Here is a 19568-nt window from a genome sequence, read left to right as displayed (position 1 = left end):
AGGTTCAGAAGAAAACTGAGAGCCAAGAATTTCCTTTGTTAAATGTGACTTGGCATTTCCCACTGCTCTCTTCTTTAGAGCAGCATTTCAGAAAGCAAATCAGACAGTGCATCTTGGCTGGTAAAATGTGCACGATGAAAGTATGCAGACATGATAGGGCAAGACAGGGAAGCACCTGGCAGCATTGCCAACTATGTAAACTTTATGAGCAGGGAGATTCTGATATTATCCCACAAGTTTAATGTCTTGCAGCAGAAGGAGCATAATTTAAAAACTACTGAAGTAACTGAGAGAAAATTACTTGTTGTTTCTATTTTACATTTGCTCTGATAACATCCAGAGTATTGAGGTTGAAAAGGCAGAACAACCGCCTACACAGGATAGGCCAAATTCGGAAACATTTATGAAAAGCGAGGGAAGGTTTAATCAACAGAATTAGGAGCTGCAAAAGTTGGTTAAGAAAAATATCAGGGCAAATTCCCTAGGGAAGACAGAATTAATGATCATGGCTTCTGTATGCATGTGTGGTTACTGTAGTGTAGTGCTTGTAGGGAGAGACTTATTCACCTCCACACAATTCTCCTTTGAACGCTTATTCCCAGCAGCAGTGACTTAAAGCCTATGTGCCAGCTGCAACCTAAAAATGCTGGGCTGCCTCTGTGCTCAGACTGTACTAATCTGAAGAATAAATGCTGATTTCTTTGGTTTACTTCTTTCTGCCTGACGTGCTCCCTGCTTCCACACCATGAATGATCATACTATTTTAAAATAATGTTGCTGATGGATGGTGATTAGAAACAAAACTACTGGAAAAGATCAGATCTTGGCTTCCTTGCAGAACGCTTACTTTTAATAGTACATTGTTATTAAATACCCATGCAAGCTTGCGCATTGTCATTTTAGTGCTCAACTTTGCTTTGTTCAACATGGACTGCTAGATGGAGGCAAACAAAAGCCAAGTATAGAGAGCAGACTAAAGAATTGCAACCTTATCTTCTTTTTTCCCTCTTGTCATCTAACTTCCAGTGCTTTAACTTCTGTGCTCTTTTCGCATATTTACCCCAACAACTATTTCCCTCCTGTTTACATCTGAGACACTTGCATGTAAAGAAGGCAAGGATATAAAACTTTCTGATAAACCTTTGAATGCCAGGCTGTCAGCAGCTTTCAGAAGCACTTATTATATATGAATAGGTGATAGGCATGCTATAACTGCATGCTCTGTGTATATCATACCTTTTCAAGAACAGTTTTCTCTGAGTACATACACTGTCTAATCAGTAGCCTTTAACATGTACCCAGAAGTATAGACTAGTGTATAGCAACACATGCAGAAGCTGAAGAACGGCTTACCTAGAGAAGAATTTCTTTTCCTAGTGTGCAGGAAAAAGACATCTTCTATTCACATCTCCTCACGCGGCTCCAGGTAAGCTAGAGAGAGTTTTCAATTGATAGCAGCTGTCAGAGGAGCATCCCGGGAAGGCTCCTCTCACTCCAGTCCCAGGGACTGAACTCTGCCGGCACAGTCACATCTCATTTATACACAGGCTGTCCTTTTCCAAACAAGCAGCCAGCTGGAACGATTCAAACCTCTGCTCAGCGCACCGTTAAAATGCAGCTTCCTTCTCGGACACGGGGATTACACCAGGGAGCAGCCGGAGCGCGGCGAAAAGGCTGAGAGAACTATTTAATCACCCGAATACCAGCTGCTCCTGTTACTAGTACCACTGCCGCCGTGCCTCCCGTTCGCCGGAGCCAGCCTCCCTCTGCCTCGTATCTCCACGAGTGTCGGGGCGGTGATTGGCAGGAGCAGCCCGTTCCTCTGCTAATCAACCCCGAGACTTTCAAGGACTCGAGCTGCTCTGATGTCACGCCGGCGGGGGGATGCTTCACGCGAGGCCGCCGCCACGCAGCCTAGTTCGGAGATGAGCCGCGTCCCTCTCGCGCCACCGTGATTGATGAGATGCTCCGAGAGGATCTGCATAATCTGTCACTGTGCAGTTGGTCCACCTCCCGCCCAAAATGCGGGAGGAAAACACTGCTCACAGCTTCTGATTTTACACCTGGAGCTTGCAGCTGAAAGCCTGGATACTGGGAGGAAAAAACAAAGAAAAAAAAAAAAAGTTGAAAGAGTCATTTTTTCTGGAAGGAGAATGCTTCAGGCAAGTGTGCAAGGGGAGCCCCCAGCAGCACACCCCATCCTCAAATGCTAGCAGAAGCTCCAGAAAATCACAGTACTGCAAGATTTTGTGGTTCGTACTCTTGCTGGGTCACTGGTAAGATCACCTGGCATAATAAGAGGTTGTTTTTTTGTGCAACAGTGTGGCGTGACCAAAATCAAGCAAAGGTCACCCAGCAAGCTGGCTAAAAAGTGCTCTTGATGCTACTACCTCTGGGTGGATTCCAGCAAACGTGCAGCGCTTGAAGGTGCAAAGCATTTTCTTCTACTGTATGCAACACAAATTCCACATATTTGTTGCATAATTTCTTATTAAAATCCTTTAGCTCATCCAGCTAGGGTTGAAACCTATACCCATTGCCAAGATACATGATTGTTATGCAACTTTCTAGGGTTAAATTATATTACAGAAGAAAATCTAAACGCTTCCTATATTAGAAAAATTAGATTTTATACCAATCTAATTTTCAATTTTTGCCAGCTTGACACCTTTCACTCCAGAACTGTTCTTTGTACCGTGCACCTCAGAATTGAAATTCAGCCAATTCTGTGCGGCAAATGTGAGGAGAAAATAGTTTTGTTCAAGGAGACTGGAACAAACCCATTCTGAGATGATGAATGATGCTGTAAACTCAGATTTGAATCATGGAAGGGTCAGCTCAACCTTTCATGTTTCCAAAATAGTATAAATAAATGGTATTCCATGCATTTTCCCGTTTACATCCTTCAGCTGGGACCTTTGCATTGACGAGCTGTTTACTCTCTGTGATTATCCAGGTTTCAAAGATGGTAGATATTCCTGACTAGGGACTAATTTATTCCTTCTGGCTAAATTAGAAACTGAGGGAAAATTAAAATTCAAAGTATATCTGAGTCATTTCCTGTAATTTCTAATTACAAAGCAAGCACTGGGGTCTTTTAAAATCTCTCGCACCTATGGCTGATTCTGGATTTGGGGTTTTTTTTCCAAATACTGTTGGGAAGGTTGAGAGGCGAGTTCCCACAGGACCTGAGTGATGAGCGGGTGTCTCCTTCTGCCCCGTGTAAACGGGCAGGTTTTGGTCAGGCAGTAAACCAGGATCTCTGAGTCAAGTTAGAGAATCTTTTCCCAGCATAAAAAAGAATTTGGGTGCACTTGGTTCAAAACTACAAAAATGTGAGGGCTTCCCATTACTAATTCCATTGCCACAGCTGTGTGAGAAGAAAGTCCAATGATCGTTCCTCTTGCTGCCTGTCTGCTTTTGGTTCTTGGCTGTACTCAGAGTATCAGAGACATCACTGTGAGCTGCCAGGCTTTGCTGCAAGATGTGAGTGTGTGACAGGACATCTCAGATACTGTCAGATGTGGCAGAGCAGCGGTTCCCCCTTTGAAGCTGCCACACTGGTGGAGCTGCTGCTGCAGATGTTCCCACAGCAGGCCAGCAACCAAGTGGTTACGCGTACTGTCAGAGTGTATTTTAATTCAGATGCTAAAGTCGCTCTTCGAACTTATCTGTTCACTTTTTTAGTGATTTGTTTTAAGTGGAGTATCAAGTGAGAACTTGTCTTGCTGAGATACAAATTTTCTTTGGTGTCATTCCCTAGGATCGTAGAATCATAGAATGGCTTGGCTTGAAGCAGACCTTCAAGATGATTTAATTCCAATCCCTGTAATGGCAAGGTTGCCCTTCACCAGGTCAGGCTACCCACAGCCTCATTCAGCCTTGCCTTGAATCCCTCCAGACTGGGGCATCCACAGCATCTTTGGGCAGCTTGTGCCAATACCTCACCACCCTCTGAGTGAAGAATTTTTTCCAAACATCTAACCTAAATCTTTCCTCTTTTAATTTAAAGCTATTCCCCCTCATCCTATCAAGACTTTTCTTCCAATCATGATATTATTTTCATGCTCTGCTTTAGGGGAAAATATCCAAAAACCGAAATAGAGCAGGAAGAAACAGAAATTAAGTATGGATGGAGAGAGGCAGTAAAATGAGGGGAACTCTAATAATGAAATACCATATTAATGAGATACCATATTTATGTTGAAATCCTTGCCATAGGGTGTACATTTCTCTGTACTTACCTGCAGCATGGATTTTGCATTAGCTGATGGAAATAGCATGTTAGTTAATTATTACGTGATTTATTTCCCCTACGTATAGGGAAACCTATAGCTAACCGTCATTGCTTAGCCCCTCTATCTCAGTAACTACAGTTGTAGGTAAAACTATATGTGTCTATATTTTGCCCCCAAACTGGTATTACCTTTCAGAAGCATGCCTTTTTGACTTATAACTGTGGTATGGTGGTGGTGTTGCTGTTGTTTCTCTTGGTGTGTTTTCTTTGTTTGTTTGCTTTTGATTTGTTTATATTTCAGACTTCAGTTGCTTTGTTTTGTCCAAATTTTTTTGGAGCTTACACAAATGTAAACAAATGTTTTGCTTTTCTAAGCCTGGTGCTTTCACATAGACTCTGCTTAGTTCTGCGTATGTTAAAAAGACTTTGAATCAGATTTTATTTTTTTAAAGGGGCACCTGCGTTTACACTAAGGGCAACTGCTGAAAATTCAGTGTCCTTCACCTATTTAGTTAGCTAAATCCAGACTCTGGTGTTCACAGTTCTTCTCAGTACTGTACTATTACTGCAGTGTCTGTGCACCTACCTGCTTTTAAGAAATTTGTCTTCATGACATATTATAATGAATAAAAATACATTTCCTTCAATTTTGTGCTTAGAGATACGATGCAGAGCATGCAAATACTTTTTAGATTAGTATATAGTCTATGATCTCTCTCTTGCTCACATTTCTGCGCTGCTTGAAAATGTTCATGGAAATATTTGGATGGAAATTTTGTTGTTATGCAGAGCTTTTGTTTTCTCTAATTGCCTTCTGATTTCTCACCTGTTACTACAGTGCTCTGGTGGCACTTTAATGGGCATTCCTGACTTATGCTCTCAAAATTTGCCTTGCAGCACGAAGGCCACAATGCAAAATGAAGTTGGCTACAATACATATGAGCATTTCTTTCAGCTAGAGGCATCTGATCTGTACAGTCTTTATTGAAAGAAAGATGGCTTTTGACTCTTGAGTTCATAATGAGTTTAAAGAAACAAAAATTGACTATTGCTCAAAGGGTTGGCTTTTTGTTGAGCTGTGCAGACTTTTAAACTTCCCTATAATTGAACAACGTGTCTTTTATTAAGAACACAGAGCAATTCCTCAGCTGGTGGAAACTATCAAAATATCCATTGATTTCAGAGGAACTATGACAACTTATAAGAATTATAGATTAGTCTCTAATTCTCCGGCCGCTTCTCAAGATATGCAGAACTTAATTACAATCACATCAAAAGCGCAAGAAACAGAAAGGCATGGCTTAGTGTGGGTTTTTGCAGGGTATTCAAACATACATTTGTTAAGAAAAGTCTGTTGATTTGGTTGGTTCTGGTTCTGTTGTTATTTATTTATGTTTGATTACTAAGTTGCTTTTGACTCAGAACGTGTTAGAGGTTTTATATGCTCAAAAATGTGGAAATGAAATATGAAGATACTTGGAGTAGAGTTTTGGGCATCACAACTCAGCTAAGACATTCTGTCTTGTACTGGAAGTGCCTGACTTGTGGATTATTCTTATTTCCCAGATAGCAGTGGAGAACATGCTGCAAGTAGGCTGCTTAAGCATGAAGAACTGATTTGAAACAACAGCAAAAATACTGCAAAGTCCTATGTGCAAAATAAAATAGATATGCAAAAATATGAACTAGATTACTTGACTGCTGGCTTTCCCCAGCTAAACAGCTTCTATTAACCTCCCCTGTTGATGTCTGGACACATTTCTTCTGCAAATGACTAAGGCAAGTCAGCACATACAGTTTTGTAATGACCTTTATCTTAACCTTTCATATCTTTGTGAAATAATGTCAGTGTCCTAGTGTGTCTTAGTTCTTGTAAGCCTTCGGTTGTGTTTGTCTTAGAGAGAGTGTTGAAATAAACTAATATTGAAGTATCTGTTAAACTAACATACATTCATTAACATGTAGCATTAGAGCTGTTCTGCAAATCTCTAATTGCATTACTGTTTTATGTCCTAAGTGCTTACTCAACTATGAACATATAAACTCTAGTCTGTAAGGACTGTCATCAAGATGCTATCAAAGCAAAAAATGTATTTGTTCCACTCAGACCGAAGTCTGATCTACATCACTGCTTTCTGAGCTCACTGTGACACTGAGAGAAGAGCTGGCATTATGCAAGTGGAAAAGCACATCTTTGCATGCCTCTGGGGCTCTTTCCCACTATTTGCCGTACTGAGACTTTCCTAGGTTTGGATTAGGCCTGAAGTAAGCAGAAATGTCCTGTGAGGTAAATAGGTGTAGGCCTAGAAAGAAAAAGGCTTTTTCACAGGGCAAGAGGAATGTAAGTAAGGTTCAAGGTAAGTAAGCTAAGTAAGGTTCTGTTCTGCTTAGCTCCACCATAATTTGTGTTAGCACCTGTACCACCATGCCAGTGGGCCCTTTCCTATCTGGAGTGTTTTCCTGAAGATTGTGCTTGTGGCCTCCCCACTAATCAGCAAGTCAATCTATTTTTAAAAATCGCCAAAACGAGTAGATTAAAAGCAGCACCAAGTCTCCCCAGTGACTGCCTCTCTCAGAACAGCTCACTACTTTTGCTGCTACCTCTAGCACATAGCTAACTGCAGCACGTGTGGAAATTTGTTGTTCTAGAAATGCCAGTAGAGCATCTGTTTTTCCTTTCTGTGAGCTATGAAAGATCATTTACTCTATTGCTTTCTCCTGTGCCAATGCTATGGGCTTTCTCAACTTCATAGAAATGACCTTAGAGTTTCTTTCTTCCCCAGTCTTGTAGCCAGGCAAGCACAGACTGTAGAAATGCTATCGTCCTGGTATGTGTCAACTATTTCCAGTTCTCCAGTGCCCACTCACAATACAAGTCCAGGGTGATAAAGTGACTTAATTTAACAAGTAACATATTTTGTTTGGCATGACCTTGCAGCAGCTCAAGGAACTGCTCACAAAATGGCTGTGTAGCATTCTCTTCTGCAAAAAGGGCTTCAGCAGTCCCACTCACTGCCTTCTGATGGTCTCAAAGAGGGGAGAACCCTCAAGGGAGTGAGGCAAATCTGAGAGCAAAAGTCCCTGCACAAAAGGGTGCCTCACTGTCATGGGAAAAAAACAAAACAAAACAAAACAAATCAAACAACAATGAAAAAACCCACAAAGATTTGCACTGATTCAGGATTTCTGTAAAATAGAAAGAATCCACTATTGGTCTGGTCCCAGCTAAGTCACTCTTTTGCTGTGGTTCCTTAGGCCTTTCTGCTTTCTCCCATTCCAAACTTAGTAGAGCTATTTTTTAAAACAGTGAAAGTAGGCGAGAGAACCATAGTGTGCTCAAAGAAAAGGTCTGAAGCTCAGCCATTGGGGAATCATGTGTATCCTTCTTTCCACTCCCTTTTCACTTTAAGGAGCAATTATATAACAAATTACAGCATTATACTGGGAAATAAAGAAGTAATTCATTCTTGCTGCTCTATCACAACACTTGGGACAATGAGAAGATTTATTTCTGTGTAATATCATCATTTGGTTGTCATATGCCACCTGCATAGCTAAGCCTTGGTAGCTTTCTAAGTAGAGAGAGAAGAAAGCAGTTATACCACCACAGTACATTATTTTCTGATAGATAAATCAATGAGTCAATACTTACAGTAAATTTTTTGAAGATCCAATAGCTAACAGAACATTTTAGAGAGAACAAACAGTAAAAACAGTGAAGTTGTTATAGGAATGGTAAGCTGGCCGGAGGCACGTGGCTTCTTACAAAGAGGAATCCAAAACAGCTGTTTGCAAAGCCTCTATCATGTAGAAGAACATCCTTCAGAAAAATGACAGCATACAAATCCTGAAAGTAAGCATTTCTTCCTTGATTACAAAAATTAAGAAGCTTGAACTCTTGTTTTAAAGTATTAAAAGTATTAAGTGATTTCCTTTTTTTTTTCTTTTTTTTTTTTCCTTTGCGTTATTCCGACAGTGGAAGGATTCATAAAGTAACTTAATTAGACCATAGCTCCAATGGGAGTCCCCTTTAACATGTCTATAGAGGTTCTTTAAGTACTCTAATCCACTCTGAATAAAAGGTGAAACTAGGAATGATATTTTCAAAGAAAGAACTACAAAGAGCATTTATCTTTCTCTTTTTAGTTTTCTATCTTTGCAATCTAGATATCAAGCTTCCATTACATTCTAAGGATGACTTTTTTCTAGGTTAGCTCTCACAAGCTTAGCTTTTTATATACCCTAATTTAATACTAAAAAAAAAGTCAGTGAAAAATCCATTACTAAACCACATTCAAACTGGTATTCTAGTATTACAGTAATAAATGGATGCTGTTGTACAGAGTATTCTGTTTCAGCTTTTAGCAAATTTCTTTTATTTTTGAAATCCCATTATCATTTGTTTTCTGCTTCATCTAGTCCTATAGGAGGAGGCCTCACACTTCCAAGCTGCTGCTGATAATGCCCTAGCTAGCGTGGGAAATATTGATGTTGAACAGAGACTCTGTAAATCACTTTTTGTTTTCTTCTGTGGCCTTCTCTGAGAATTGCCAAAACTCTGAGGCAAGTTCCTGGTACTCTGAAGTTCTTGGTCTTCCCATTCTTAAGTAAATTCATTTATTCCTAGAGATTACTGGGTACATGAATGCTCTGAACTTAAAAGGTCTCCAGAAGGTTTTGTGCAGCTTTTTATTTTAAGGCTAGCAAAATATGAGAGGAAATTATGTTTGTCTTTAGGTGTTCAAATATAATTGTCTCCCTTAGACATGTAACTCTATTAACTTTGGTGGGATTAATTACTTGAGTAAGCAGAATGAGAATTCTGAGTCCAGTTTCTGTGTTGCAGTAACCATTAGCTGTACACCATAGGATGGTTTTCAAACTTTCAAAGATGGGGAACTTAGCACTGAATAATCATGTCACACTCATGCTCTTATCACACAGGAGTCTCCTAGAATTTCCAGTCAGGCAGAGTTGTCTAGCATATGCCATTACACTGGAAGGGCTCTCTTCATCTCCCTCCTGGGAAGGAGATACACTGAACTGCTTGAGATCACAAAAACAACCCCAAACCATGAAACCTGAAAGCTCAAACAGGTAGATGGAAATTTTCTTCTAAGGTCTATTTATAAGCTGATGCAATTGTGCTTTGCCTTAAAATTTAGTAAAACGTACAGGGCTGCGCTCAAGAAAAGGCAGGCTGACCAACTGCAAGGAATTTAGTCTGACAAAGAAAAACCAAGATCATGATTTTATATTTATATTGCACTGGCATTCTGTAGAAATGTGAAATCTCTTTGCAGTGTCTGTAAGGAGAGCAGAGTTTATAAGCTAAAAATGCTTTTAATGTCTAAATGCTATAGATTAATTTTCCTTGAGGTAGGAATTATTTATAGACTTTCAGCACAGCTCTCCTAAATCAAGAGAGAAGCAGAAGGTGTTTTGAGAAGGTGCAGTATAGCAGAGTGTGAAAAATGCACAATGATCGTTGTTTTTTAAGCAATCATCTTTCAGTGCAAATTGATTTTTTTTTTTTTTTATCATGGGAAGAAATTAAAGAAAATAATTAAAATGATCAAAGTGAAGCATGGATGGAGTAAGAGCACTTTAAGTGAATAACTCTTGGTGCTTGACTTAACCGTTACACTTCTTTTTTGTGCCTCATTATTTCTCATGCCACTTGTGTTCAATAGGTTACATTTGAACATATTTGTTTCTATCTGTAATAATGTTCTGGAGTTGCATCTTCACTCTCTGTAAACCTCTGGGTGCTTTAGAAATATTATTCAAAATGTTTTTGGTACGTTTATGCCACTGATGCAACTACTTCATTGTGTGCCTTTGGATTCAAGTGCTTTAAAAAAAAAACACAACAAGATGGCAGAAAGGCAAACACACTTTGAGCAGTGACACTTTTAGCTGAAATTGTCATATGAAAGCAAAATTCCAGCAAAGTAAATAGATATATTTATTACAGTATGATCTGTAGGTTTAAAGAAATAGATTAAATGATAGTAAGGTAATAAGTTGATTTTTCTGGTGCATTTTTATGGTAAAAAGAAAAGCATTTTAAGACAGATATGCTAAAAATGTGAAAAAACAAAAGCGCAGCAGAATGCTTATTTCAAATCTGTTACATATTGTGCTCCCATAGAGGGCAATATTGTATAAAAGATAGGTTTAAGGCACATATTAGAGATCTGCCAATTCATCTGTGTTAATATACTTTAAGGAAAATTGCTGTTACGATAAATTTGATGCCGCATTTCCCTTTAGTCAGGCTATGACTAATACACATAATAATGCACACAAAACCACATAACAGAACCTCGTTAAAGATGAAGGAAATTAATTTTGTAGATTACCAAATTGTAGGTTGTAAAGTATAAACTATCACATTTTGGCTCACATTTTCTGTTCAGTAACTGAGTCACAGTAATACTCTCATAAAGTTGATTGAGCAGATCCATAAGAAAATGCACCTAAGTCTGTGAAGTCAGTCCTGGGTGCGGCCTCAGCCTTTGTCAATAGATGTGTCTGGAATATTCTGAAATCATCTGCATTTCTGTACTGCTTCTTGTATACTTTTTTCCCGTGAAATGCACGTGTGAATATACCATCGTGTTTTAATTTACTCTTGTACTTTTCTGCTTTTGATATGTTGCCAACATGACAACCTGAACTTCAGTTCTTCTCAGGCTTTTCAACAGGTAAAGCATGGAAAGCTCTATGCCCTTTTAAAATAACATCGTATATTAACTTTTTATCCTAACCTTATTTACCTACTTCATGAGAAGTTGTGTCAGTAAGTTGTTTACAGTATCAGTACTGGCTTTTATTTCATGGATAGTAATCATAGAATCATAGAATGGCCTGAGTTGAGAAGGACCATAATTATCATCTAATTTTGACCCCCCTGCTATGTGCAGGATCACCAACCACTAGAGCAGGCTGCCCAGAGCCACATCCAGCCTGGCCTTGAGTGCCTCCAGGGATGGGGCATCCACAACCTCCTTGGGCACCACGCCCTGTGTGAAAAACTTCCTTCTAATATCTAACCTAAACCTCCCCCATCCTATTGCCCTTTGTCCTATCACTATCCACCTTGTAAACAGCCCTCCTGTTAATATACTCCCTTTGAAGGGAAGTGCTCCTTCCAGAGAAGCAAGAGCTTTGCGGTTACGCCTCTACAATTCTAGGAATTATGTGTTCCCATTGTTTCTTTCAAACAATGACATTATAATTGTATGAAGAAAAATTTTTTACGGATGTCTTTAAAAGATTCAGTCAGATTAGAGATAACTGAATAAATCTCAAAAGTGGTAAATTCCTAGATTTTCACTGAAATCAAATTGGTTGATGTACCAGTGAAGGCCCCCTGATTTAAACATTAATAGTTATTGCTCTGAATAGTACACTGTTTACTTTCACATATCCATTAAAAATGAAGTTTGCTTAATGAGAAATATTTGCTTAAGACTTAAGGGTCTGTTCTTGCACATCACTGCATTTGACTGATTTTAAACAGAGAATGAGCTGTGTTCTTTGAAATGTGTGCAGGTCATTTCAGGTCAGGTTTCTATATTTTTGTGAATATTACCATGTATCTCCTTCTAAGAGTACTGGCTGAGACTAATGCTTGAGAGTAGTATACCTCAGGTCCTTTGATCATGCAGATAGAAAATCCTTTTGGAGTTCCTGTGTTGCTTACTAAACTCTGCTCATGACTTTTCTCTAGCTGAGCTCATGGTGGGGAAAAGTGAACCCTTGGGTCTTGACTCAGCATGAGATCCCTGTAGACCTGAGCTGCAATGGGGAAATGCATACAGTGCACACTGTGGTCCTAGCACAGACAGGCCCACGAAAAGGACTTCAAGGAAAAGATGCTACTCAGATGTGAGAAAAGATATTGGAATTTGCGGCTGCTTCAAATTAATTTACATAAATGTGAAAGAATATGTGTTTTTTTTCCCATATTATCTCATATAACCACTGTATTTAAACAAATTAGATCTTATTTTGATATGCATTACATATATATTATTTTATAAATTCTTTTCACATATATTTTAGTAGTGAAGTTTAGTAATGACAATCACTGTAAATGCTGTTCTCACATCATAGTTCAGTCATAACTGTTTTCATGTTTTCATAACTGTTTGCCATCCTAAGTGGGCCAGAGAGGCTTGCAGCAAAGTTTCTTGCTGCTGCCATCTCAGAAACCACCGAGGATTAGGAAAGAAAAGCAACCAGCAGGGATAGTTGCAGAAGCAGTTCTTCAGCCCATTACATATGTTTCAGTGCTCCAACAGGGATGTGAAAGCCTCTTTCCATCTGCCAAAGAACTGTAACAAAACAAGTGAAAACATAAAGTGTATTTTAGGTATGTCTGGTATGATCCCATTGGATACAAGAGCTCGCTGTAGCTATGAAAACAGCTATTCACTACTTTTCTCCAGACATATCTGGCTTGGCAAAGTGAAGCCTCTGACTCCTTAGTGAGAGCATATGAAAGAAGAAAGGAGGAATCCTGATGCCTATTATGAACTGACCCCTGATGGCCAAGCAAATGGCCTTTGCAAGGAGGAGAAACTGGCAAAAAAAGTTGGATAGATCATGCAGGCCCCATGCAAAATATAGGATGAGCTTAGACTGTACAGTCAGAGCTCACCGGGGATGATGTGGCCTCATGTAAGGGCACCTTAAATGATGTCAGGATACAGAGGCATTGCCATGCCTCTGTGTGTCAGCAGCCTGCTGACAAATGCAGGGAAGGCAAGTCTGAGGTAACTTTCACCAGAGTAAGTGAAAAAATCTCATAGAATGTTCAAGGAAAAGATATAAAGGAAACTATTAAATAGTATTTAAATGGTATTTAGTGTCATTAATGCTAGCAACATTGAATGAAACAGATTATAAAATGGCTACTGTAAATGATATTTAATGATAATGAAAAGGTATCTTCCATCTTTCCTTTCTGCCTTCCCTCCCTCCCTTCCTCTCTCCCTCCTCATATAACAGCTCTAAAGTCTAAGGAATCCTTTTTTCTCTAATGTTAAGTACCAAGATTAATCCAGTTCCTAATAGCTGACATTTACCCAAGAGGTGCAGTCAGGATTTACAAAAATTCTTTATCCAGAACTGAGCTACCTAATATTTTGGCGAACACATTTTTTTCCCTATAAATAAGCTTTTCCATCCAGATCCCATATCAAAACCCTGCTCTCCACCCAGGAGTCCAGATACAGCTGTAGATGCTTTCCCTCTGCTACCCTGGGTCTGTGTGCAGGCAGATGGCAACCTCTAGAATCACATGGCTTATTTTCTCTTCTCCACTGCTTTAGCAGTCTGGAAAAAGTTGGAAAGAACAGACTGTGGCTGTCTGTAGTAGGCTCTGAATGTAGGTAGACTCAGCAAAAGCTAAGAATTCTGGGAAAGTTGGTGGAAGGCTCTATGTTTTGTAAATGACAATTTTCAGCTTTCAACTAACTCATTCTTAGTGTTTTTGTGTGTTTCTGTGAAGTTCTTGTCTCATTATTTACATGTTTAATGATTACTTAAAAGTCAGTGAATGACACTTGGTGGCCATACCTCCATATTATCTTTATATAATATAAGTAGTATAGCAGTGCATCATTTTTATAAAATGTTGCACCACATCATGGAGCTGAATATTTTCTATGTTCCTGATAGAGATTTTATCAATTGTGGGTCAAAAACTTCCTTGTTTCAACTCTTAGAAATATAGTAGCAAAAATGAGTATTTCTGATCACTCTGTCTATGGGGAAATGCAAGAATGCCTTACATTAAAAATAACAATTCAAAAATGTAGTCCAGTGAGTTTGTTTTATGCTTTCTAGAATTACGTGTCTCTGTGGTCACGACGGAGAGAAAGAAGGAAGCCTGATATTTGCTTTCCAATTATAATTTCTATTCTACTTAGGGATAAATTCAGGCCTGTCATTTCAAATGCATCCTCAATAATACAACTGCATCCAATTGCATCTATCAAATCAACTAGATTTGAACTTGGATTTAACAGAATTACACCTTACTATTGAGCAAGAAGTAGTTCTTGTGTTCAGTTGTGTGGGAGAAAAACAGCAAACTTTGTTTCAAATCTCTCAATTTCAATTTTCTTTCTTTGCTCCTGGCTTGCTGAAAGTGAGATGAACCAAGAAGGATCTGCTGGTTTTTTTTTTCTTTTTTCAAATTTTGCTTTAATGGAGTGAAGTCAGCCGCTCCCTTCCTACTTTAGGCTGTGCTATAGTCACTTTCTGAACTTCTTTCCTTTATCTTTCTTTTAACAGTTAGATGGAAAATGTGCTAATCCATGAGAAAATGTCAGAGACTAATTAAATATATGAAATTGTTCTCTTCTTGACAGAAGGCAGATTTTACTGAATTCTAGCTAAAGAAAATATACGTTTTATCAAGGTGGATTTCATTTGAAAAATAAATCAGTTAATAACAAATTTCATGATAGGAAACTCCACTTTTAACTGTAGAACTGGCTCTATCTATCTACTGCACTTCAGAAAAAAATAAAGAGTTCACAATTTAGCAGCACATTATTCAATAATCAAGAACTCTCCAAGAATATTTCAATTGTTCTTATTATTTTACTGCAAATTAGTCATCAGTAAAGGCATTTCAATACAATTTGAATATGCAAACATAAATGTGTCAATTGCATGTTTAGAAAAACTGTATAAGTTGTAAATTAGAACATTAATGATGGCACTGGATCTCTCTTTGATTAGGTCTGAGTGAGGCATAGAGTAAGGATATTAGTATTTTCTTCAGAGCTCTGCTCTGCATATCTGTAGTCAATTTACATAACTTCTGGGCTTTGCATAACCCTGCTGTAACACAGACATAAGAATTTTAGGTCCTTTTGTAAAGCTCGCTAATCTTAAAAGCTTTGCACAGCTTGCTGTGTGGTATTACAGCAAAACTTTCACAACAAGTGAAATGCTGCCAACAGAATTAGAGGAAGAGGTAAACTGAGAGACTGAGTTATTAATGAAAAAATACATAGCAAAGTGTGTAGTGTGCATATAGTTGTGCAGAAGAGTCATTGAAGTTATAAGTTTTTTTCTGTTTGTTTTGTTTTTTAAAGTCATAGCAGATATCTGCTTCTCAATAACAGGATAATCAAAGGGCTAGAGCACATCTCCTTTGAAAAAATGTTGAAGGAGCTGAGCTTGTTTAGTTGAGCTTGGAGAAGAGATGGCTTCATGGAGTCCTTGTTGTGGCCTTCCAGTACTTGAAGGGAGGTTACAAGCAGGAGGAGGGCTGACTTACAAACTCTGATAGTGATTCAACAAGGGGGAATGGCTTTAAACTAAATGAGGAGAGATTTAGGTTGGGAAGAAATTCTTTACTCGGAAGGTATGGTCACAGGCTGCTTAGAGAAGCTATGGAATGCCCCATCCCTGGAGGCACTTCCCTGCAGGGCCAGGTTGGATGGGGCCCTGGGCAGCCTGATCTGATGAATGGCAACTCTGTCCATGGCAGGGGATTGGAACTGAATGAGGTCATTTTCAACTTGAGTCATTCTATGATTCCATGATAAAATATGTTTAAAGATTTCTCATTTTAATTTGCTATTCATGGAAAATCATGGCTGGAAAAAAATGGAGGGAAAGCCTAACATGTGTATTTACGGTGTAAGAACATTGAGTTATTTTCATTCTATGTGAGTCTTAGGGCATAAAATCCTTTTGGGCCATTCCTGAAGTTTTCCATCCTGTCTTGTGACCCCATCAGAGAGAGGAAACCACTTGACCTCGCTTTTGCATTGCAGTCTTTACCCAACCAGTGCAACTGTACTTTGTAGTGGCAAAGACAGCAGGGGACAAAAGGACATGGTAGCCCCAAAGGAGCCCTAAGCACTTCTTGTTCCAGCTGGGAGGGAAATTGCATGGGATTGAGCATGGCAAGCTGTCAGCTCTTCATCTACACATCCTGGTGGTTGGAAGCTGTCCAGCTCATAGACACGGGAAGCCATCATGTTAGTGATCACAAGGGCCATTCAGTCGTTTCCTTCCTTTTTATGCTAATCTTTGTCTTTTATGGACACTGCAATATGTCTGACAGAGATCCAGCTTTCATGAACAAGACCCTTTAGCTTTTCACATTCCCTCATTAACAATGAGTATAGAGGAGACCAAAAATCATATAATTTGAGAACAGAAACGTCAAGATATTTCAAATATTTTGGAAACAAGCCAAAACAACTGTAAAATCTGCAGAGGCATATTTGAAGCTAGTTTCTTGTTACATGTTTATGGGTGTTCTAGTGTACATTTGGGAGGCTTACAGCTTGGAAGGCAGAACGGGTGAAAATACAGATAAATGTGATGAAAAATCAATTGCCATTAACTGAAGTGGAGACAGTGAAATACCAGTTTGGTAGAAATTGTTTCATTTCAGGGTAAATCACAGTCAGAGGGTGCACCTGTGCAGTATACACTTATGATTCTAAAGTCTTCAGTGTCTGTTACAGCTAAAATATTGGCAAGAAAACTCACCCTATTTAAAATCATAACAGAGAATGCAAAAGGATTTCAGATTAAATACAGAAGAATTAAAGAAACAATTAAAAAAATCTTCACTGATTGTTCTCTGATTATGTGGCTATATAGACACACAAAGAGTAGATGTTACTAGAAAGGATGCTATTAAATTCAGTGTTTCACATCTACTTTTCCAGGCACCAAGAACTTGTAAAGCAAAGATGCAAATCTGAGGTGAGTCACAGCCTTACACTCAGACAAAGGCCTCACAATCAGGAAAAACCAGTGACAAGCCAAGACACAGAACTCTCAACCCTTTGCTGTCCAGAGTTCACAAACATCCCTAAAAGGGTAATAAGAAAAAATCACAGAAATTCATTCTGGGAATTCTTCAGTTTGATCACTAAAATTTTCCTGAGTCAGCAGCCAGAAGTGAATTTCTTTTCATGCTTATTGTACAAATCAATTCAGCATTGCATCAAAATTCACTTCAATTTCAAGGAAATGCTATTTTCATTTAAAAGCTAGATGAATTCCTCATCATTCAAAACATTGCCAGCTCTTTGCAGGTGACCACAGAATACCTACAGAAAACAGCCTTACTTAATTGTAATTCAGAAGCTCCACAGAGCTTCCTGTGCTGAGAGGATGAAACAGTCAGCTGAAATAGAAACAGGTGTTTCAAAGCCAGTAAGAAGATATGAACATGAAAGCTCTGCTATTAGAAAGCAAAAAGCTCATTTTCTCAGTGTTTAAACTTACTTTTTTTGTGGTTGCTATGCTACCATCTCTGCACTTACTTTATGGCACTTTGAGACATAGCAAAAAAAAAACAAAAAACTTTTTTTAGAAAACAACAGGCCTCAATTGAAAACAAATGTGAGACCATCCTGTAAAGTTTTTATAGCTTGCAAAACCTGAGATTCAGCAAAATTTAAATTGGTCAGTCTGAGGAATCATCTCACTATTTGCTTGCCAGCCCTCTGGATCATTTCTATTTTTTCAATGCTTTTTAAGTATTATGTCTTTTACTAAGCTGATACCACCATCATTAGCATTACTTGTTTCAGGATATAAGCAAGTTGCAGGCACTGATAACAATAATAGCTGTCAAACACTTTAATATACATGAGAACTGAGCTAACTCTTAGTAAAAATAAAATTTGCATAATAGGAAAAAATAGCCTGCATTCAGATGATATACCACAAGAGCGCTAGGCAAGTACTGCAGCATTCAAAAAGCAGGAAGTCAATACTAGGAAAATGGGCTGAAGATACTCAAAGGCTTTAATGCATATGTTGGTGAGATAAGAAATATGGGAAAGAAAAGAGCACCCTTTGGACAACCAGGAAATGTAGTCAGCTATGACCACAAAATTGTAATGATGGATTCCTTTCATGGACATATTTCCAGTAACATATTTAGGGAAATTAAAAGCAAACAGAGAAGGACTTGGGGTTCCTGATGGATGAAAAGCTGGACACGAGCCAGTAGGATCCTCTCATATCCTGGAAGGCACACGGTGTCCTGCGCTGCAACAGAGGGGTGGCAGCAGGGAAGGGATGTCTGCTCTGCTCTGCCCTCATTAGGTCCCATCCGGAGTACCGCATCCAGGCCTGGGTACCCTGTACAGGAAGAATGTGGAGCTGGTGGAGTGGGTGCAGCAGAGAGACACACATATGATCATTGGGCTGGAGCACCTCACCTATGAAGAAAGGTTGAGGGAGCTGGGCTTGTTCAGCTTGGAGAAGTGATAGCTTTGAGGAGACCTCATTGCAGCTTTCCAGTACTTAAAGGGAGTTTACAGGCAGGAGGATGGGGAACTTTTTACATGATCTGATAGTGAAAGGATGAGAGGGAATGGCTTTAACTGAAAGAGAAGAGAATTAGTTTAGATGTTAGGAAGAAATTCTTTACACCACCCTCTGGTGGTGAGGAACTGGCACAGGCTGCCCAGAGAGGCTGTGGCTGCTCCGTCCCTGGAGACGTTTAAGGCCAGGCTGAATGGCTCTCTGGGTAGCCTGATCTGGTGGGTGGCAGCCCTGCCCATGGCAGAGGGTTGGAACTGGATGATCTTTAAAGTCCCCTCCAACCTCAGCCATTCTATGGTTCAATACAAAAAGAGAAGAAGGGAGAACTGCTTGTGAGAAGGTGAATCCTACATGAGGGGTACTGGTAGAAAAAGTGCAAGGGCATGAAGCTCATAATGAGCACGAGCACATCTCAGGAAGCATGGTGTAGCCCTGGTGCTGGTGGCATGCTGCCAACTCACTTCCACCTGCTCTGAGGGTATGCTGGGATTTGACCGCAGACTCAAAATGGAGCAAAGGGAAGCAAAGCAAATCCTGTTGTATATATGGAAAACATGAAACATTATTATGAAGTACCAGATAGCAGAGTGGTGGACTTCAGAAGCCGTATTTCATATGCCTAATTTCATCACCCACTGATTGTTTCTGTGAAGATAAAATAAAGAATATTGCATACTGATAGATGCATCTCAGTTCTCTCTGTCTACCTTTAAAGAATCATTTCCTTGGGAGGAAATTGTCATGCTGAAAGTCCTTTCTCTTTTTCCTGTGTTTTTCACACAGCTGTGTGCATACATGCTTACTTGTACTTGGGATTATTAATTCCTCTTTTTGTCTTTGAATATCTTCTCCGATGTGATTCTTCAGCTCATCAAGTGAATATGGTATTTATCATAGGCTGTCAATTCTATGCCCCACATTGAGGCAATAAGTAAGGGATGTACTTGTCTATAAATATGTACTATATAAATACTAGCAGTAAAGATGGCAAGGAATT

General features: G+C 39.2%; 1 protein-coding gene across 3 annotated transcripts in view; it reads right to left on the bottom strand.

Annotated features, from left to right (window-relative positions):
• The window catches only part of LOC125691904 (bifunctional heparan sulfate N-deacetylase/N-sulfotransferase 4), a 158317-nt gene that overhangs the window by 104974 nt on the left and 33775 nt on the right, over positions 1–19568 (bottom strand). For 2 of the 3 annotated variants that reach the window (XM_048941861.1, XM_048941864.1), the window contains exon 2: positions 1354–2091. The gene's annotated coding sequence lies outside the window, so the exon portion shown is untranslated. Of the gene's footprint in view, positions 1–1353; positions 3438–19568 lie in introns of those variants that run through there. The other variant, XM_048941862.1, reaches the window with a different exon arrangement.

Source organism: Lagopus muta, chromosome 4 (genome assembly GCF_023343835.1).
Source record: "Lagopus muta isolate bLagMut1 chromosome 4, bLagMut1 primary, whole genome shotgun sequence".
NCBI lineage: Eukaryota > Metazoa > Chordata > Aves > Galliformes > Phasianidae > Lagopus > Lagopus muta.
The sequence above is the reverse complement of the archived record's forward strand: the minus strand, read 5'-3'. Positions and strand labels throughout refer to the sequence as shown.